The following is a 19,904-nucleotide window of genomic DNA, read 5'->3' as shown; positions in this document are numbered from 1 at the left end:
AAATTGACTTGGGAAATGACACAACTTCTGAAGGAAAATTATGCTCCACATGTTATGATAGGGAAATTAATAAAACTATAGATGTTATGAAGATTTATCAAATTTCATTTTCATATTTATCACTTTTACATCTAATTTATAGGTGATAACACCACATCTAACTTTCAAACAAATGTGACGGCCCTTAGTATTGCAACAACAATGCTATAACTACTAAGGGTCTCAACTTTAATTATCAACCCAAGGTTCGTACAAACTTAAGAGGCGCTGAAACTATAGGTGAATCAGGGACTATATATTCCTTTTGTTGACTTTTATGTATGGGGAAATACTAAAATTAAATCTATAAGTACAAAGACCAAGTTGACTAACTTATGCTATAGGAGAAATGATACCTTAGGAAATAACTTGTTGAAGAAAGATAGCTCGAAAACCTATGGTATATGCAATTAAGGTAGGCACACTTTCACACCTCTAAAATATGAAATGAAATGAAAGAACAATTATTGCACCCTATAAGAAAAGAAAAAATACTACTGAAATGAAATATTGCAAAAAATAAACCCTAATTTTGTAGAAAAAACTATTTTTGTAACAAAAAAATAAATGGTATGTAGAAGGTCTCTCTACCTGAAAGTTTAATTCTTAGGGTTCCAAGAGTGTTATAATTTTATAAGGAATACAAATGATTATTTTAGTGCATCTCTGAGTGAATTTAGAAGGTGGGTTGCAAACTATTGTAGGAGTCCTTATTTTGCTACAAGAGACAATATAGCGAGAAGATGAACATGCCAAAAGAATATTTGGAGAGAAAGGAAGGTAAGGTGAAGCTAGAAAGTGATCAAGTACATGTATCCAAGGAATAAAAATAGATTTTTTCCTATTTAACGTAGCAAAATGCAATCCTATAGGGTTTCCTTTAGCTGGAAAACATGTTGCAACGTAGGAATCAGAAAGTAGTGAATAGTGAACAATGGTAAACAAATAAAACATATGAAAATAAGCAAACTAAATGTAATGTGATAATTCCATTTACTTATTGTAACCACTACAACTATCATAAGAAAAAGCTAAAATAACTTGCAAGAAAAACTTTTTTATAAAATTATCTAGCTAACCATGCATGAATGTTATAAACAAAAATAACTTTCAGAAATTCTTTGAAAAAATATAAAAGTGTATGAACATATATGATACAAGAGTTATCCTGTGCACCTGGGGTGGGCCCTAACCCAAAGAGGCTCAAAATCCTTAGAAGAAATCTAGACTAGGAGTTGAAAATATATATCACTTCCATTAACTGAAAAATTTCTTGCACATGACATAGTTACAAAACTTACTAGAAAACCCAACTATAGAAACTTTTGATATTCTTCACATGCTTCTCTATATTTTTATTTTTTACTCCTAATTTACTCGAGCCTCTTTCTTGTAATAAAAAAACTTTGTCATAAGTAGCAATTTCCATGTGAGGCTTGCCCATGACTCGCCAAAGGGATGTGTGAAAAAAGGTCAATGAAACCATCGATCATAGTTACATTCATGCATTACATTTAAAAAAAATGGATTGAGGAACCACACCTAAAACCTCATAGGTTGGTGATGAATGTTGGATAAGGAGCCTTAGGAAAATAAGCCACTTCTTCTCGAATATCGTTTCCCTAGAAATCATGACCCAAAAGTCCTACACACAAGCACAACCAAAAAAGAAAAGTTTTTGTTCTGAAGAGGGTAGTTTAGCATGAATAAAATATGAACATTAGCATGATAAGCATGGCATGTAGAGAAGGGAAATCATATAGTTTCACTAATGAATCAATTTAAAAGAAATATAAAGATATATCTTTAGCAATAAATCCTCCTCTCTAGCTCGAAATATTAGTGTCCGTCGTCAAGCAAAGGATAGCGTCATAAATTAGCAGAGCTCTCACGCCGTATTAGACTCTCTAGATCTACTTGCCCCTCAACATGAATAGTTATATAGGAATTTTCCCCTCTCCTAAGAGAATGCATTTGGATAACTAGGGAAAACATGAGTTAGGAAATTTCTATAATACTCCACCCATAGCCAATTCATAAACAAATCAATTGAATTTATCTCCTTGAAAATGATCAACTCTAAAAGGCTCAATAATATCAGTGATTGTAAAGGGAAAATTTGTGCCCATGACTCTAATTATAAATTGTGAATGAGATCTAGATGGATAACTAATGACATTGCCACAAAAGGGTCAAAATCAATGGTACAATCTATGCATTAATGTCAAGAAGACAAGGGCTCCTACAAATGAATCAACGTGGGAAAATAGGCAAATAAAAAATGCCCCTAAATGCATGAGGTCAAAAGAGGAAGTGATGTCTGAAATGCATTACAACAAAGACTTATAGTTCAAAATGGGATGATGTAGCCAAGACTACAAATTTGAATTAGAGTAACATGAATGTTAAAGTCTCAAAACTGTTGATATGATCCCAAAGTCGGGCATACCCATGCTTGATCATAAAGAGAAGCTAGACATGGCTACCAAATATACACTACAAATTCATGATAACACATGTTAGGAGATGGCCATGAAGAATACAAAAGGGATCCATGTGAAAAACTATAGGATCGTATCAAACAACAAATAAAATATGGTTCTATGTCACAATATACATCAGTATGACTATGGATTCATAGAATAGAGGTGCCCCTAAGCAGTTCTAAAAGTAGATAAATGATAAATAACTCCAGCATATATTAGGAAGGGTACCACATAAGAGTGAAATGTATGTAATGTAAGTTATTCTACACAATATCAATGTTATGAATCTAGATCATCTGAATATATGTACTTGTTGGCATTATGATACAGGTGTTTTCCTTCATGGCAACTCAACCAGATGAAAAATCACAGTACAACAGGTTAATAACAAAGAATTACAGATCAGACTCCAAAGAATGAAGAAAGAGAGGTATACACAGGTTCACCTTGTCCAAGCTGCATATACACGCAGATTTACTGAACAGAAGGAGCGCATATGTACACACACACTTTCATAGAAGGAAAAGTGTGTATATATTGGAAAACCAAAATTTTTTGGTCCAAGGTATTTGACTGGTGCGAGGTTTGTGGTCCAAGGTATTGGTCCTAAGTAGTTTTGGTCCATGGTATTGAGAAAGGCCTAAAACTATATAAGGAGGACAAGATCATTATGCCAATAGTGTGCAAGGATTTGAATATCTTATGAAGTGTTGAATCATATATGTAGGTTAATGAGCTTCTGATGGTTTGCTTGATCTGATCTAAGGATGCACCTATAAGGCTGATGAAGGTTGATGGATTGGGATCAAAAAGTCTTAAGAGTATTATCATTTTGTGGCTTGATCTTGAACAGTCTAGATCTGAATACTGACGCATGTTTTATTCTATAAATGTGATGATCTGGGTATGACTGAAGTCTAGAATAGTTGTGATGTTTTAAGTTATCATTTATAGATCTGTATGTAGGTTCGCATTAGTAAAAGAGCGTATACACGTTGGTTCAACATATCAAAGTAGCGTATACATCTTAAATTTGAATTTTTCATATCTGTATGCTGGTTCCCTTTGGTAAAAGTGCGCATAAACGTGTGTTCAACACATGGAAGTAGCGTATACCATATGAAGTATGATGTTTAAAGTTTCATTTGTTTTTGTTTGTTGTTGCAGAGCTCTGGGTTTTGCTTTGTGTTCTGGTGACGGTGTTCTGAATGATCAGATTGATTGATTGTGATTTGCTTTAGTGATGATGGGTTGTCAAGTGATTGATTGATTTAGTTGTGGTTGATTCAGAAAGTGATGATTGGGTTTTAGTGATTGGTTGATGCAGATGTATTTGATGGTTATATTGCAGTTATAATTTTCTGAGTTTCAATGTTGTTTATGGGTCCAATATGAAAATTGGATGAAATGTGGCCTTCAAATTATGGTGTTGTGTTCCAGGAGTATCTAGTTTGAAAATTCATGAAACGTGGTCCCTAGTGGAAGAGTGGAGTTTTCTATAGGCTAGCACCTACGTACTAGTAAACATATTGTCTAGTACCAGAGCTAAGGGGTTGTAGCTCCCTTCCAGTAGTAGTTGGAGAATGAGAGAACATTGTAGCCTTCTCTAGGTGGGTGCCTACGTACTGGTATGAGACTGGACTAGTACAAGATTGTAAACATATTTTCTTGTTATTAAAAAGAAGACAGAGATGACAGCAGCAGGTGGCTTTACCCACATTGGGTTTCCACCTTATATATTGGTTGTCATGTGTGTTGCTTATGTGTGATTCTTTATTCTTCTTTTACTGCACTGCCTAATAAATCTCTGATATACTGGTTTAAGCTCACTACATGATAAATTGTCCAAATCAAAAGTTCTCTGCATATACGTTGGTTGCTTTAAGTACAGTCGCGTGTACACCCTAGTTCACTTCACTAAAGTAGCATATATAGATATGTTTGGAAAATAAAATTATAGATCTAATAATACTGATTCACCTCCCTCTCAGTATTATTTCCAACAATTGGTATCAACGCAGGTCCTTCAGAAGAAGCTTGATCGCTTGAAGGGAGATCCATCATCATGCCTAATCAAGAAAGTGTGGGATTCATCAGACTACCAATATTTGATGGGAGAAATTTTGTTTATTAGAAAATAAGAACCACAACCTATCTACAATCACATGGAATGGATATCTAGGAAATTGTGGGAGGATGTACATTTCCAACAACAATTCTGACAGATACGATAGGTAAAAAGCAATATGAAACCAATGCTAGAGTAGTAAATACTTTATTCAGAAGTCTGTCACAATCAAAATTTGTAAAAGTCAAGAAACTCAAATCATCCAAAGAAATATGGGACAAAATCGTTCTGAGCTACGAAGGAGAATCTCAGGTAAAACGTGCTAAGCTTCAAACTCTCAGAATTCAGTATGAAACTCTTAAGATGCATAATTATGAAATTATATCTAGTTACTTCTTATGTATAGATGAGGTTGTTAATTGTATGAAGAATCTTGGTGAAGAAATAAAGGAAGTTACCTTAGTTGAGAAAGTTTTTAGATCCTTGTCTACTAAATTTGAATCAAAAGTGTCTGCCATAGAAGAAAAACAGGATCTGCAGACTATCACTATGACACAACTTCACTGAATCTTAAATACCTTTGAGATGAGGAAAGGAGGACCATCAGATATGAGAGAAGCCACAGTTAAAACTTCAACAAAAAGAAAGGAAGAACACAATGAATCAATACATATTTCAGAAGAATAAGATGAGGTAAACTTTGTCAAGAAGCTTTAATGGGGTTCCGAAAGATTTAGAGGTAAGCTACCCTTCAAATTATTTGCATGTGGTTGAGTCAGTCATTATCCTACTGAATGTCCCCATAAAGATAAATACGAAAAAGGGAAGGAATATGAAAAATGGAATAGAAAACAAGTTGTAAATAAAATGAGTTACTATACTCATGAAGATAGCGATGGTTTATCAAATAGTGATGAAGATGAAAATATTAATGATTATAGACTTCTAGTGGCTTATGGCGATGATAATTTCTGGGATGCTTTAGAAGAGGATGAGGTTCATGAAGAAATCTCTAAACTAAAAAATGTTTAGAAGAAAACAATATGATTATAGATAACTTGACATACCAACTTGCTGAAAAATAAAAACACAATGAAAAACTAGAATGTGAAATTGTGGGTCTAAGAAAGGATGTTGAGGAAATGAAATCTCTCAATCTTATATTTGCTAAAGTATCAGAAAATTTAAATGAAATTATAAAAGTGAATCGTTCTCCTGTGATAAAGACAGGTCTTGGATATATTGAAGAAGCATCTCAATCATAGAAGACGTCAACCTCCACTAAAATCTATCTTGATGCAGCAAAGACTAGTGAACAGTATGACAATCGTCAGCAAAGGCATAAGCATATCATCAAGTAAATCAGACTCAATTTACTCCAAGGATGAATATAAACCACAACAAACCTCAAGTAAATCATACTCAAGTTGCTTCAAAGATGAATATCATTAGAAACTACAATCACTGGGTCAAGAGATTCGATAGTCATAGCAAATTCTTTAATGGGAAATGTTTTTCATGTCATAATTTTGGACACAAAGCTGCTCAACATGTTGCTTACAAAACCATCGTGACTAGAGAAGCACGAAATCAAAGGAATGTGACAGGGATCAAGAAAAGTTCCCATAATAACTTTTCTCTTCTTGAAAATGAAATAGAATGCTCAATCTGTAACAACTTTGGTCATGGAGAATCTAAATGCACGAGAAAATTTTGGCAAACATCTCAAAACGAGAAAACTCCATTAAATCCCAAGATATGGAGAAGGAAAGAATCTCAAACAGAAAGATGTGGCATAGCCTTGTATGCAGAAGGAGAAGAAAACCAGTGGTACATCAATAGTGGATGCTCAAAACACATGGCAGGTGACAAAGAAAATCTTAACTCATATAATGCCTTAGAAAAGGAAAAGAATTTCTCATTTGGAAATGACACTCCTGTTTTCATAAAACGTAAAGGCTCTGTTTTCTTGAAAGAAAAGGTTAAAGCTGGAAATGTTATGTATGTAGGCAGTTTAAAGCATAACCTATTGAGTGTCAATCAAATGTGTGATCAAGGAAATGAAGTGGTGTTTCGATCAAATAGATGTGTTCTTCGTGATCTTGATACAAGAGAGACCGTCATCAAAGCTACAAGAACTCCAAACAACCTATACATACTCAAGGGAGGACAACGCTATCTAAGCAAAAATGATGAAAACTGGTTGTGGCATAGAAGATTGGGACATCTAAGCTTTTCTCAAATAAAAAACGCATGTAGATTTAAGGTTGTTTGTGATCTTCAAGATATTAACATCCCTGAAAATACAATATGAAAACCATGTCAAATCGGTAAGCAAACTAGAGCTCACTTCATTGAAAAAGAAGGGTCAGCTAGTAAGCCTCTTGAACCTATCCATATTGATTTATGTTGACCATTAAGGAAAAAGTCACCTCATGTAGAAGAATACTTTATTTTGTTCATTGCTGATTTTTCTAGAATCTGTTGGATAGGTCTGTTAAAGCATAAAGATGAAGCATTTGAAAAGTTCCAAACCTTCAAATGGTTACAAAACGTGAATTAAATCTTATGTTTTAGAGCTAGAAAAAATGCCACGGCTTTTTAAATCTTGATTCCGTTCTCAATCATGGAAGACAGCTCTTTCCTCAAACCATTTTTTGGTCCAATATGATTTGATTCATTTTCTTTCCAATTGTAGTCTCCCTTTTCACGCATTTGTGTTTTCCTACCTTTCATAAGATACTAGCCCAGTTTCATCCCTTGCCACTCACGTCACTTGCTCTATCATTGCTCTCAAATAACCAGAGGAATACCTCAACTACCTGTGATCTGCTCCAAGTGAAGATGGCACAGAAGCAAACAAGCAAACAGTTGAAAGTGAAATTGTTTTTACTACCACAAACTAGTAAATTCAAAATAAATAAAAACAGTATGCCAAAACTAATTATATATATAACAAAATTATAATTTTTTTCTATTTTTTTTCCAGTGATATTTAATACCACGGCAAAGTAATTTAAGCATAAAATGACAAATATATCTATCTAAGAGAGATTTATGAAAGAAAAGAGTGAAATATCATATTAATTTATTAATCTAAAAATGAATAAAAAATAAATAAAATGGAAAGAAAAATATTATAACAAGGGATATTTTATTTTAATTCTGAATCTATTAACACTCTAAAAAACATTTGCAAATTAAAAAATTTGATATTCTTAGACATTTGCAAATCAAAAAATTTGATATTCTTGATACTGTGATAGAAAATAGATTAGGTAATAAAAAATAAATTTAATTAAAGAAAAATATATATAAGTACTAGAGGTCGAAAAGAAAAAATATTTATAAAAAATATAATTAGATAGATATTAGAGATTGAACAAAATTTTTGATATTTATAAAAGTTTAATTTGGTAGTGGTGGACTCTTTTTTGGATAGTGATACCATTTTTTTCTCCTCATAGTGGCCTTTTACACCATTATGATAACGTTAAATATTACTTATTTACATTCATCAATCACAAATCATTATATTCTTAGACGAAAATTCGAGTTTTCAAAGAAATAAAAACTATTTAATTATAAAACCTCTCAGTCATTTTCTATCAACGTTCATCAACAACAAATTAATTAATCATGCTCTCAATATTTACTATACTGTATGAATCGTTGGATTCACGGGCGTTTGTTCCAGACCCACAGACGATGAAGATAGTGAAGGCTCGCTGATTAATATTGTTTTTTAATAAGAAAGAGAAATCTATGAAATTTACGGATAAAAATTAAGTTTATGTGGAGCTGAGCTTTTAAAGAGGATGTCTTACCTTTTATTTTGTCGAATGACACAGGTATCAAGATAAAAACAGAGTAAATTATAATGGGCAGAAGTGCAACAAAAGCAAACCGGACAGACACCTGTGACATAATGGGCAGAAGTTCAATTTGGGACATACATAGAGAATGACAAAACGGTTGTCCTCACCTGTGGTTACTTCTCATTAGGTTAGTTCATTAATTACGGTACCGTTAATCAGCAAGGTTGGATTTCACAATTTCCGAGTTTAATTGTACAGGGTGGCACATCAAGTTCAGTGCCAATTTTTCTAAAGGAATCCATGTGAATGAATCCATATATAGAGTAACGTAGATGCTGATGTTCATCCCATGTAAAATTCAAAATTCAGAAGAAAAAAGATTCTGAACGATAAGGAATTTTGCTTCGATTACTATTGCTATGATATCTATAGCAATAGATGATGTTTAAAAATAACATAGGTTCCAAAATATATATTATTTTTTAATAATAATTAGTGAAAGGTTATGGTTTAATAAATATTTTATTATATTTATAATATTGTTTTATTTCCTTTAGGAATAGAAAAATAATATTAAATACAAAAATTTAATATTCTTGTTTTTCTTTTACTATGTTTTTTCAATTATAATTCATCACACCATTATTGTAATTTTGTAATCTAAAGCACCATATTTATATATTTAATTTTTGCATGTTATTACTGAAGTCATGTGAAGTTGCAATATTATTAATCATATTTTTAATCTTTGGTTCCATGTTGTTTGAACAACCATTTAGGTGTTGTTTGATGTTGGTAAGAGGCAAAAATGTTAGTGTTTTCCAACACAATGTGATGGTGCAAATCTTGAATAAAAAGATTTATTTTAATATTTACATTTTGCAAAACACTTTGTTAGAGTGTATATTTTATTAAAGGCTATATGGATGATATTATATAGTATTCACGGGTTTATATCAATCATCCTTAATATAGTTGTGCTAGTTTTTATGTGGATACCATTTTAAGAGGAAATGCACAAAACTGTTGAAGATATATATATATATATAGATAGATAAAGAGAGAGAGAGAGAGAGAGAGAGAGAGAGAGAGAGAGTTAAATTCAATTCGATTTGTTTCATAACATTACCATCAAAGATGATTGCTGCAACATGTAGATATGTTTATGTGATTTAATGTAGCCACCTCTTAATAGATTCACTTGCCTTCCATTTATGGTGGGAATTTAAGCTTCAATTTTCATCTATTTTGGATCAGTTAGGATTCCAATCATGATAAAATTAAATATGTTTAGTAAACTTTTATTACAACATGTTGCAAGAATATTTTAATTCTAAAAGATGATAGGAAGGGGGAGTTTCTATCATAGTTGTATCTTTGGCTTAGGATGTTGGTCAAGCTTTAAATAAAAATATAGAAGCTTATACCCTTTTGTATGGTCTTATCCTAGTAAAAGAAGAAAATGCTAGTCACTTATGTTTATGGAGAATCTATGATAGTCATCAAAGCAATGCAAGATAGATCCTAAATGTTTTGGAAAATTCTTCAAGAAGGAAGTGAATTAAATAATATCATCACTCGAAGAAGGAATATTCCCTCTAAAATATACTATTATCACTTTAGAAGAGATCTTAATGAAGAAGAAAATGGTCATCATAGTGGCATTCAGATAGCTTAGTAGAGGACAAGTTATCCTTTTTGTAGAAATTGATAGTCTCCCTAATAGTGGTTATTGAATCATTTTTTACTGCTCGGTATAAGATTTTTTGGCTACTGTCTTGGTGAAGGCTTTCAAATAGATGCAACTTTACTTTGTTTATTGGTTTTCTTAGCCACCTAGTAAGTAATTATCTTGATTTTGGTTGGCCTAGTAGTCTTTGTGCTTTAGTTTGGAATGTTTTTATCTTGAAAGTCACTCATGATTAGGCAATAGGGTTGTTTGAAAGGGAGGTAAGTTTCAGTTCCTTTTTATCAATTTACCTTTGTCTTGGTTATTTTATCACTACATTCCTTTTCGGTAGAGTCCCACATAATAATTTTAGTGAATATAGGGTTTGATATGAATTATAGAGTTGCAATGAAGGCTAGGTGTTAATTGCTAAAGAGGAAAGGTTCTTGGACTATGGTTTAAGGGCCTATCAATACTAAATTGTTTTGGTTTCTAGGTCAGAGACAACAATTTATTTGGACAATAATTCCATTATTTATTTTCTTAGTCTGAATTTTTGGTGTAGAGAAGGTTCACTCACAATTTTCATTGTTTGAACAAAGCTTATAACACTTCTATTTTCATTCCTTGAACAAAGCTTATAACACTTCTAATGCTAGTTTAGTTTTTTACATCAACTTCACTATGCAAGATTAGTTAGCATGGTGGAAAGGGATGTGCAATGACTTCCAAGAGTATTGAGAAGACATGAGGATCTTGTCCAATCAAATAGAAGCATCTTCTTCTATGTGAATTTTAAAGACAATGAAAGCTAATATCTCTACAAATTTTAGAAAATGATTTTTTGAAATTATTGATTCAGTTAAAGAAAAATATTCATGTCCTTTGTTTGAAATACAATATGATGTATGCTATGTCTCTTAATCTTAAAAATAATATACTATATACAACTTTATATTAATCTTCAAAAGAATACTCTATCTACAACTTTCCATGACATGGTTTTAGAGAACTCAATCAAAATTAAGCTTATAGAAGAGTAAACAGTCCATCAATTAAGAGATCCAATAACAACTAAATAAACTCCCTTTCATTTAATGGTGAATAAAAAAAAAATTATATTTATGTTTATTTTTTTTTTTTTTTACATTTCTATATTAAAATGTTGCTAAATATTTTTATAAAACAAATTAATTGTAAATCAATTTAAAATATATAGTTTTTAAAATATTCTAATACTTCTTTTATAACCTTATACAAATCACTATATATATTAAAAATCTTCATGTCAAAATTATACTACTTGTTTCTATGGAAACATTTTTAAATAAGATAAAATTTCTATTTTTCCATATAAGGAAAAGTTTATTTCAATTAAAAAAATAAAAAAAAAATCAAAATTTCCTAGTGTTCTCTAATCCTATTGAAAAAGCCCATGAAAATTTAAAGATAATACTTAAAAGTTTCTGGACCTGTTATAGTCTACATGTGAGTAGGAAAATGCAAAGCAGGAAAAAAAATTCAGAATTACAACAAAAGAAAAAGATTTAAAAACCAAAGTTCAGATGCCATGTGTTGGTTCAATTTGACTTATCAATATTTCACGCATATAGAGAGTCAATGAATGACAAATGAAAATGACTTGTCCCAAGTGCCTTAAAATTCCGTATCGGTGTTAAAATCATTATCAAAAGGGGTCACAATTTTTCAAAAGATTTAAAAATCAAATTTCATATTGCAAAAGAATTAAAAACCAAAGTTCAGATGCCATGTGTTGGTTCAATTTTACTTATCAATCTTGAACACTATTGAGAGTGAATGAATGACCACCGAAAATGAATTGTCCCATGTGCCTTCACATTTCGTATAGGTGTTAAAATTATTCTCAAAATAGTTCACAATTTTGTTGGCATGGTTAAAATCTTCTTTAATTCTTCTTCTTCCACTTAACCATGGTAAATTGAGTAAAGGAGATGTTCTACAAATAGCGAACATGAAATCTTAAACACTAGAGAAAAATAAATGCTCTTAATCCATTCTACAAGAAACCCTATACTTCTACGAGATGATCCATAATTCTACAAGAAACTCTATAAATAATATTACTATAGCAAGAAAGGCGGGATTAGGTTCATGAAGCTAATCATAACTCATGGAGACTGACCATCACTCAAAAAATAAGAAACTTTATCTTTAGTTATCTCCAAGAACATTAAAGTATATGAATATAATAACTTTATTAAACATTTCGAAATAAGCTATAGAGAGTACAAGATGTGTTTTAGAGGGGCCCTCTCTGGGGTACTCACAAACCTTTTGATTAATGGAAAACTATCAATACATGAATGGAAATTTAAAATCTTGAAGTCTAAAAAGTAATAGTACGATTCCATTATCCACAAAAAGAATGCTTCCTTTACAAGATAGAGTTCCCCTACTTATTAAAAATGTGAGGGAGTAGCCTCCTGAAGAGGACGACTACATTTCCTTCCAAAAGTCCCTAGAATCATGGTACTTGTTCCCCATAGTCTTGTTGTGTAACCACCGTGTATTTATATCTACATATTTATGGTTTTATAGTTATCTTCTAGGTATATATTACTAGTGGAGGGGATAGGGCTTCTATCTTCATGGTCAACGACTAGGGCATTGTTGGAGGAGCTCATTGGCCAAAGGTTAAAAAATTGATTATTATGGTAAATATCTTAGACAAAGACTTCAAAATATTTAATGGCATTTAAACTATCAAAATGCATAATAATCAATGTCATAAATATGTATTTTTCTAGCTGATAGAAGTTACAAAAAAATCATCTCAGTAAATAAAACCAAATTCAATTCCCTATATCCTTCCATTCTCTTGATAGTTCTTCCTAATCATGTGTTTTCATCCTTAGTAGTAGTGTGGGATTCAATACTTATCTAATCCATTATATATACATTATTGTATTTATCCTCCTTTAAAGTGGGGTCCTAGCTAAAGCATTACATAGCTTGGTGGGTGTGTGGAGCTCTCTAAGTTACAATTTTTGTAGTGGATCTTGACATTTTATCGATGCCTATATTGCTTCATTGCGTAGAAGTCTAACCATGTCCTCAAAATTGGAGGATAGTTCCCTCATATTATTATTTCCATATTAAGGCCATATTCTAGTCATCCATGATGATATTTTAGGCTATAATAGTGATCAAGCATTTAGGTACCTCTATTCTTACCAATATTGGTTTTTTCACCTTTTCCCCTAATTCTTTCTTCACCTCCTCAACTCTCATCTATTCATTCCTTAGGTCAGAGGCAAAGGTTATAAGGTCAACATCCCTTACAGGGGGTCAAGATTCCATGATAGTGAGTCAAGACATTTATGTAAGTAGAATTCATAGAGTGTACCTTTCTCCTCCATGTTTCAATTTTGGAATATCCTAATGTAGTCCTCGGGTGTCGCTAATTGAAGTTATCCTTGTTGTTCTAAACAATAAATAGATAATTTGTATAATTCCTCTTTAATAATATGTTGTAAATCCTAGTCTATTGTCTACAATTGGCCATCTCTAAAGAAAAGTGGGAAGTCACTCCAATATTACTCTGCATTCTTGTTAACTGGTTTATTCTTGTTGAGTTAATATTCTATAGTTTTTGTGTCATTTATTTATTTTCTTTTCATAGTGTTCTATTCTATAGGCTTCCTAGAGATTGAAGAGTGTCATTTCTTCTCTAAGTTGGTGAACAATATTCTTTATTTTCCCAACATCTACAATTCCTTCTTTTATTGCTATCATCTTCCACATGTGTGAATCTATATGTTTGTTATCAATCTCCAAGATGATAGTGATTACGAGGTAAGGTGGTCATAATTTTTTCTTATATAGGAGCCTTAAGCATTATAGATGCATCCACCTTCAAGTATAAGGTCTAACTCTTTCTACAGGTTGTGATTCTCATCCATATATGAAGGCCTTTCTTTTCAGAATTGTTGAGGACGTGGATGAGGAGTGACTTGTCCTTGTTGAACATGAAGCGCCTTGAATTATTTTGGTGCCTTAACTATAGTCCTTCTTATATTTTTATTTTATTTTTTTATTTCTTATAGCTATCTTGTGTTATACACTATTTCCTATAGTTTCTCCACTTCTCTCTGCAAATTGTATCCTTCTTATTCCTTCTATAATTATTCTTCAAATGATTCTTCCTCATGTAGTTATTCCTCAAATTATTATTCTTGTGGATCTTCTTACTTTATAGGGGATGTCTCATATTGTTTCTTTGGGTTAAGTGTTTCCTCTATATGAATCACTATTTTGGAACTTTCCTTCGTTTGAACATTTATTTATTGGATGCTTGATAAACCAATTCTCCCCATGTGTTTCATGACATGATCTAACCACCTCTTGTGGATCCTTATCTGTAATGATGTCATCATTGACTCTTTTAAGTGGAAAATTCTCTTCTGTGGAAAAAAAATAACTCCATGGCCTGATCTAGAAACAATAGGGGAGAAATGATCTATGTCTTCCTTAGAGAAATTAGAATAGAAAAGAAAAACCTACCTGGAATCTGTAGTGATCCCTCCTCTTCTGCTTTCTTGTAAGATCCAACTCTAGCTCCAAGTGCTATAAATGGAACCTCCAAAATGACTAAAATAAGAAAACTAAATATCCACATAACATAAACTAATTTCTCTAATCAATGAGTCAAAAGGAATTGAAATATATAAGCATAAACATGACACAAGTATAGGAAAACATAATTCTTTTTGTATTAATAAGTAAAGGATAAAATTATAACCATTTAGGGATACTTGACTTTGTAGATGTATCCCTAATCATTTTGTCCTTCCTTGCCACAAATAAAACCTTTGAAGTCAACCCTAATGCATTTGTTGTCTTAGGGGGTCCTGACCTAGGTTTGGAGTAGGTTGCACCAACCAACAAAACCATACACTGCTGACCCTTTCAGCAACAACCCATGTAGCGCAGGTTGTAGTCTCACCCAAAGAAGTATTCGGGGATACAATGTTGTAGCTCTGATACCAATTGTTGTAGCTTTGATCCACAAATATATGAGAATAGAAAATAACCCAAGAATAACAAGATAGAATTATATAGAAAGGATTCTTTATTAATCTCAAAACCCTTATGGTAGGGCAACACCATACATTCACTCCTTATGGAAGGAGAACACTCCACAAGCCATATGCTTGTTCATACAATAATCCTTCTCTTCATATTCTCCATGTGGAGTCTCTAGCCTCTATATAGGTCTCTTACATACAATACCATGGGTCATTACCATGGTTCCCTCATACCATCAACTAATACCATGGGCCCATTACATTATTATTAACTACTTGTGGTCCCTTACATGACATGGGTTAACCACCTTATTTATTACTATGGCCCATCCCATTATTACATTATTACCTTGGGTGCCTCCCTTGGTACCCCATATTATCCCCCCTCGGTATATAACATTCCACCCCCTTAAGCATGTTTCGTCCCCGAAACATGTGAAGAACATAATAATAAGATCTACTCAAAAGAGTAGTCCACTGGTACCATGCACGTGCATCTAGCCATCCAAGAGAAAGGTGAACCCTCGATCTCGCTGGTGCCTCACTCGCTTGAGATGGAAGTTGACTGTGGTAGCTCTTTTGTGTGGATGTGTAGTAGGTGGATCTTCGCTCCTCTCGATCTGTCGTGCGGGGGTTGTTGTCCATGTGGCTAATTGATTGCCATCTTCTCTCCTCACTATCCTTCATGTGACTACTTGTTTTCCATCTTGATGGTTGTCTTGCGGGGTGATGTCGGTGATGATATGTTGAAGTTTTAACCCACGATGTCTTTTTCTTTAATTCACCCTGCTGTGGTGCCTGTTGTGGTGTCTTCTTTTCCAATATGACTTCAACCACTGAACCCTCATCAGATGTGTCAGTACCAGTAACCTGTTCTGCTTCAGCCTCTGTTTGTGTTTGATTATCGACCATCAACTGCTCATCATCTGATATGTCAGTCCCTGGAACATCTTCTGCGTCAACCTCCTTGGATTCTACCTGCTTATTAATGGAAATATCCTGTAATGTAATTTTCTTCTTTTTATACCATAGCTTCAGGAATTTCTTCTGCACATTAATATTGATTGTACCCGCAGATTCCATCCAAGGATATCCCAAAACAAGATCCATATTATCCATATCTGAAGCATAAAAATCACCATGAAGCACATACTTATCCATAGAAAGCTTCAAATCCTTATAGATTTGAACATCCTTATCATCAACCTGTGTATGTTCAATTTGTTTTGCTGGGACTTGCAATTTTTTTGCCAAATTAACACTAATAAAATTATGTTTACAACTAGGATTGATAGAAACAATGATCTTATCTTTCTAAATCAATCCATGAATCTGCAATAAGGATATACCAGTAGGAAGTACCCCTTTAGGTTCCATAGTTTCCTTCTTTTCTGTAAAAATAAAATCTTTGCTAGGCAATGTGACCTGACGAGCTAACTGGCAAGCCTCCGCCCACGTGGAAGGGTGGTGAAGTAGAACTTGAGCTTTGATGGCTTCTTTAAGACCGAAGATAAAACAGTCCTTGAAGAATGTATCTGTGAGACCCCTAGTGCGGAAGGCTAAGGCTTCAAAAGCGGTAATATATTCCTCCACTGTACCAGTCTGTCGGAGCTTAGTGAGACGACCCAAAAAAGAGTCTTCCTGTTCAAAGCGATCTAGGCCCGCCATCACAAAAATATTGGCGAAAAATTGAAATGGTCACAGATCCGTCAATATTGCTCAGAATCCCTATTATAACCTGTTTTTAGAAATGGAACAACCATTCTGCATCTGCCCATGTGATAGAAATCCTGATTCAGACACTGGAATTTCAGATCTGCGCTGCTACTCTCCCGGCGTCACCCAAAATTTCTGCAAAAAGAGCTGATTTTAATCAAGGATATCTCCCTCATCCGGACTCCGATTCGACTGATTTTTTTTTGGAAATCATGTTTTTTTTCACAAAGATTCCCGATCTACAATTAGATTTTGCAGATCTGGTGCCAAGCGTTCTAGATCTGCGCCGCAAATTCGCTGTCCTGAAAATTGTTTGCAACCCCACTGATTTTTTAAATCAGCGATATCTCCTTCATCCGGACTCCGATTCAACTGATTTTTTTTTTCGAATTTGGGTATTTTTTCACAAGGAATACATATCTGCAATTAGATTCTGCAGATCTACCACCAAAACGTACAAATATGATCTGCAAATTCGCCACCCAAAAAATCCTTGCAAAAAATAAAAAAAATTATGCCCGGTTTGCCCAAGAAAGTGCTCTGATACCAATTGTTGTAGCTCTGATCCACAAATATATGAGAATAGAAAATAACCCAAGAATAACAAGATAGAATTATATAGAAAGGATTCTTTATAAATCTCAAAACCCTTATGGTAGGGCAACACCATACATTCACTCCTTAAGGAAGGAGAACACTCCACAAGCCATATGCCTGTTCATACAATAATCCTTCTCTTCATATTCTCCATGTAGAGTCTCTAGCCTCTATATAGGCCTCATACATACAATACCATGGGTCATTACCATGGTTCCCTCATACCATCAACTAATACCATGGGCCCATTACATTATTATTAACTACTTGTGGTCCCTTACATGACATGGGTTAACCACCTTATTTATTACTATGGCCCATCCCATTATTACATTATTACCTTGGGTACCTCCCTTGGTACCCCATATTATCCCCCCTAGGTATATAACATACAAGAACCAAGTTTCTACATCCAGAGACTACTGTGATGTCTTCCAGTTCGTCAAATCTGCCTCCGTATAGATCAATAAACTTCTAGGGCTCGTTACTGTAACTAAGTTAACACTTTCTGTAGACCTTCATGAAGGTCCAGGATCAGTCCTTGCGGACCTTAAATAGTGAACTTACCTACTTTTTTGCATCAACAAGCAACCCTAGATCGGAGTTCATGTAGATGTACTTGATTTGTTTGAAAACATAGGAGAAATATCTTGTAACTTCGTGAAGTGGCTAAGAATTTATTTCATACATTATTATGAGAGATTAGTGAATTCACATAGAATTCATTCAATATTTCATAAAAATATGATTAATCTACAACATATAACATAAACATATTCAATGGAAATACTCATTAGTTCTCCAAAAATATGTCTTTATTGATATCCAGTTCACTGGTTACATACTGTTCTACCTTGCGCACAGAGTTACAAGGGTCCGTGCACTCAGCTGCAGACTCCACCCAGGCTTCATGGGCAGTAACTTGCAAGAGCCTTCCCTTCTCTACCTAAGGGTGGGAAGTAGAGCCTTCTTGCCTTAGCACTTGCCCAAAAAAATCTATTCAATGTAAATTATTTACAAAAATAACTAAAATTATTTACAAAAGTAACTAAGTAAATTCAGTTCTACCCGTGGGGACCCCATCCCAACAAGCCCCCAACAAAAATATCATGACTTGCCCTCGAGTCACTCTAATGGTTGTTCCACTTTTTGGCAGAGTGACGCAGGAGGCCAATTGAACAACAACTGAACAATAATTGAATAACAATTGAACAACAAATGAACAGTAAATGAACATCAACTGAGCAACAATTGAGCAGTAATTGAACAAAAATTGAACAACAACTATCCCATGTTGACTTTCGTGTTGACCTTCCCTTTTGAACAATGCTTCACTCTATGTCGTTGATTACCTCTCTCCAGATCTAATGGTCGACAAAGATATCACAAATCGCAAATCACAATTATGCTCAGCCAAGGTTCATTCACTTCTGAATGATGTGATGTGATATGATCCAATGATCAGCAATCAACAGTCATCCAACTGTTGATGCGATATCTCACAGGGAACTTACGCGATGCTTCCCGCCTCACGAAGTTGATATGGTTTATAAAACTTGGTCTATAAAAACTTGGGTCTATGTTTAGACTTAAACTTTGATTACTTTAAACCCTGATATCCCTTGGATAATAGAGTTCCTCAAATCATTCAACTAGCAGTTCTTTGACTAACACACAATTTAAACACAGGTTATGACATCAGTGGTTGAACATTAGATCAATGGTTACGATGGAGTGCGTGCCTTCAACCACGATCAACAGTTTTTTGCTCTTCTACCCCCATTATTAATATTAATGACTACGATTAACACATAACACTGAGATTAACAATTAAAAGATGAAAAACAAAGAAATTACGCAGATGCACTTCAGAAGACAGATTCACAGAGTAAATGAGAGTTTCTACCGGGATCAACACACAGATGCACACTAAAACAAATTCCTTCAATATAATAATTGCTATAGATTCTTGGCCCTCTCGGCTCAATCACATCGAATTAACAGACCTCTGTTTCAATCTGAAAACCCTCTCTATCACTCAACTCTCACCTCTCTCTCAATGAACAATCATCTCAGCTAATCTCTCTTCATTACATTTTCTTCTTTTTATGAGTCGAATCCTACTCTAACTGTACGAACAACTCAATCTCTATTTTAAACAATCTAAAAATCAAATCTCTATTTTCAGGCTCCATTACACACCTACGCTAACAAGTTATCCTTCAAACTAAGATAAGAAAATTTCCTAATTATTACAATAATGTATTACATAATTTTCGAGAGATCCAACCCTCTCAACTAAACTGATTTTTGACCACTGAGGTCAGTGAAATTCAACCCTTTTAGCCACAACATTTGAACAAACCTTCACATTGCTGGCTAAGTCTAGATGCTTCTACATCAGACTTCGAGGGAAGAAAATAATCACCCCTCAGACTTTCA

Source organism: Pinus tabuliformis, chromosome X (assembly GCF_031772625.1).
Source record: "Pinus tabuliformis cultivar Carrire ecotype Pingquan chromosome X, CPIR1, whole genome shotgun sequence".
Taxonomy (NCBI): Eukaryota; Viridiplantae; Streptophyta; class Pinopsida; order Pinales; family Pinaceae; genus Pinus; species Pinus tabuliformis.
The sequence above is the reverse complement of the archived record's forward strand: the minus strand, read 5'-3'. Positions refer to the sequence as shown.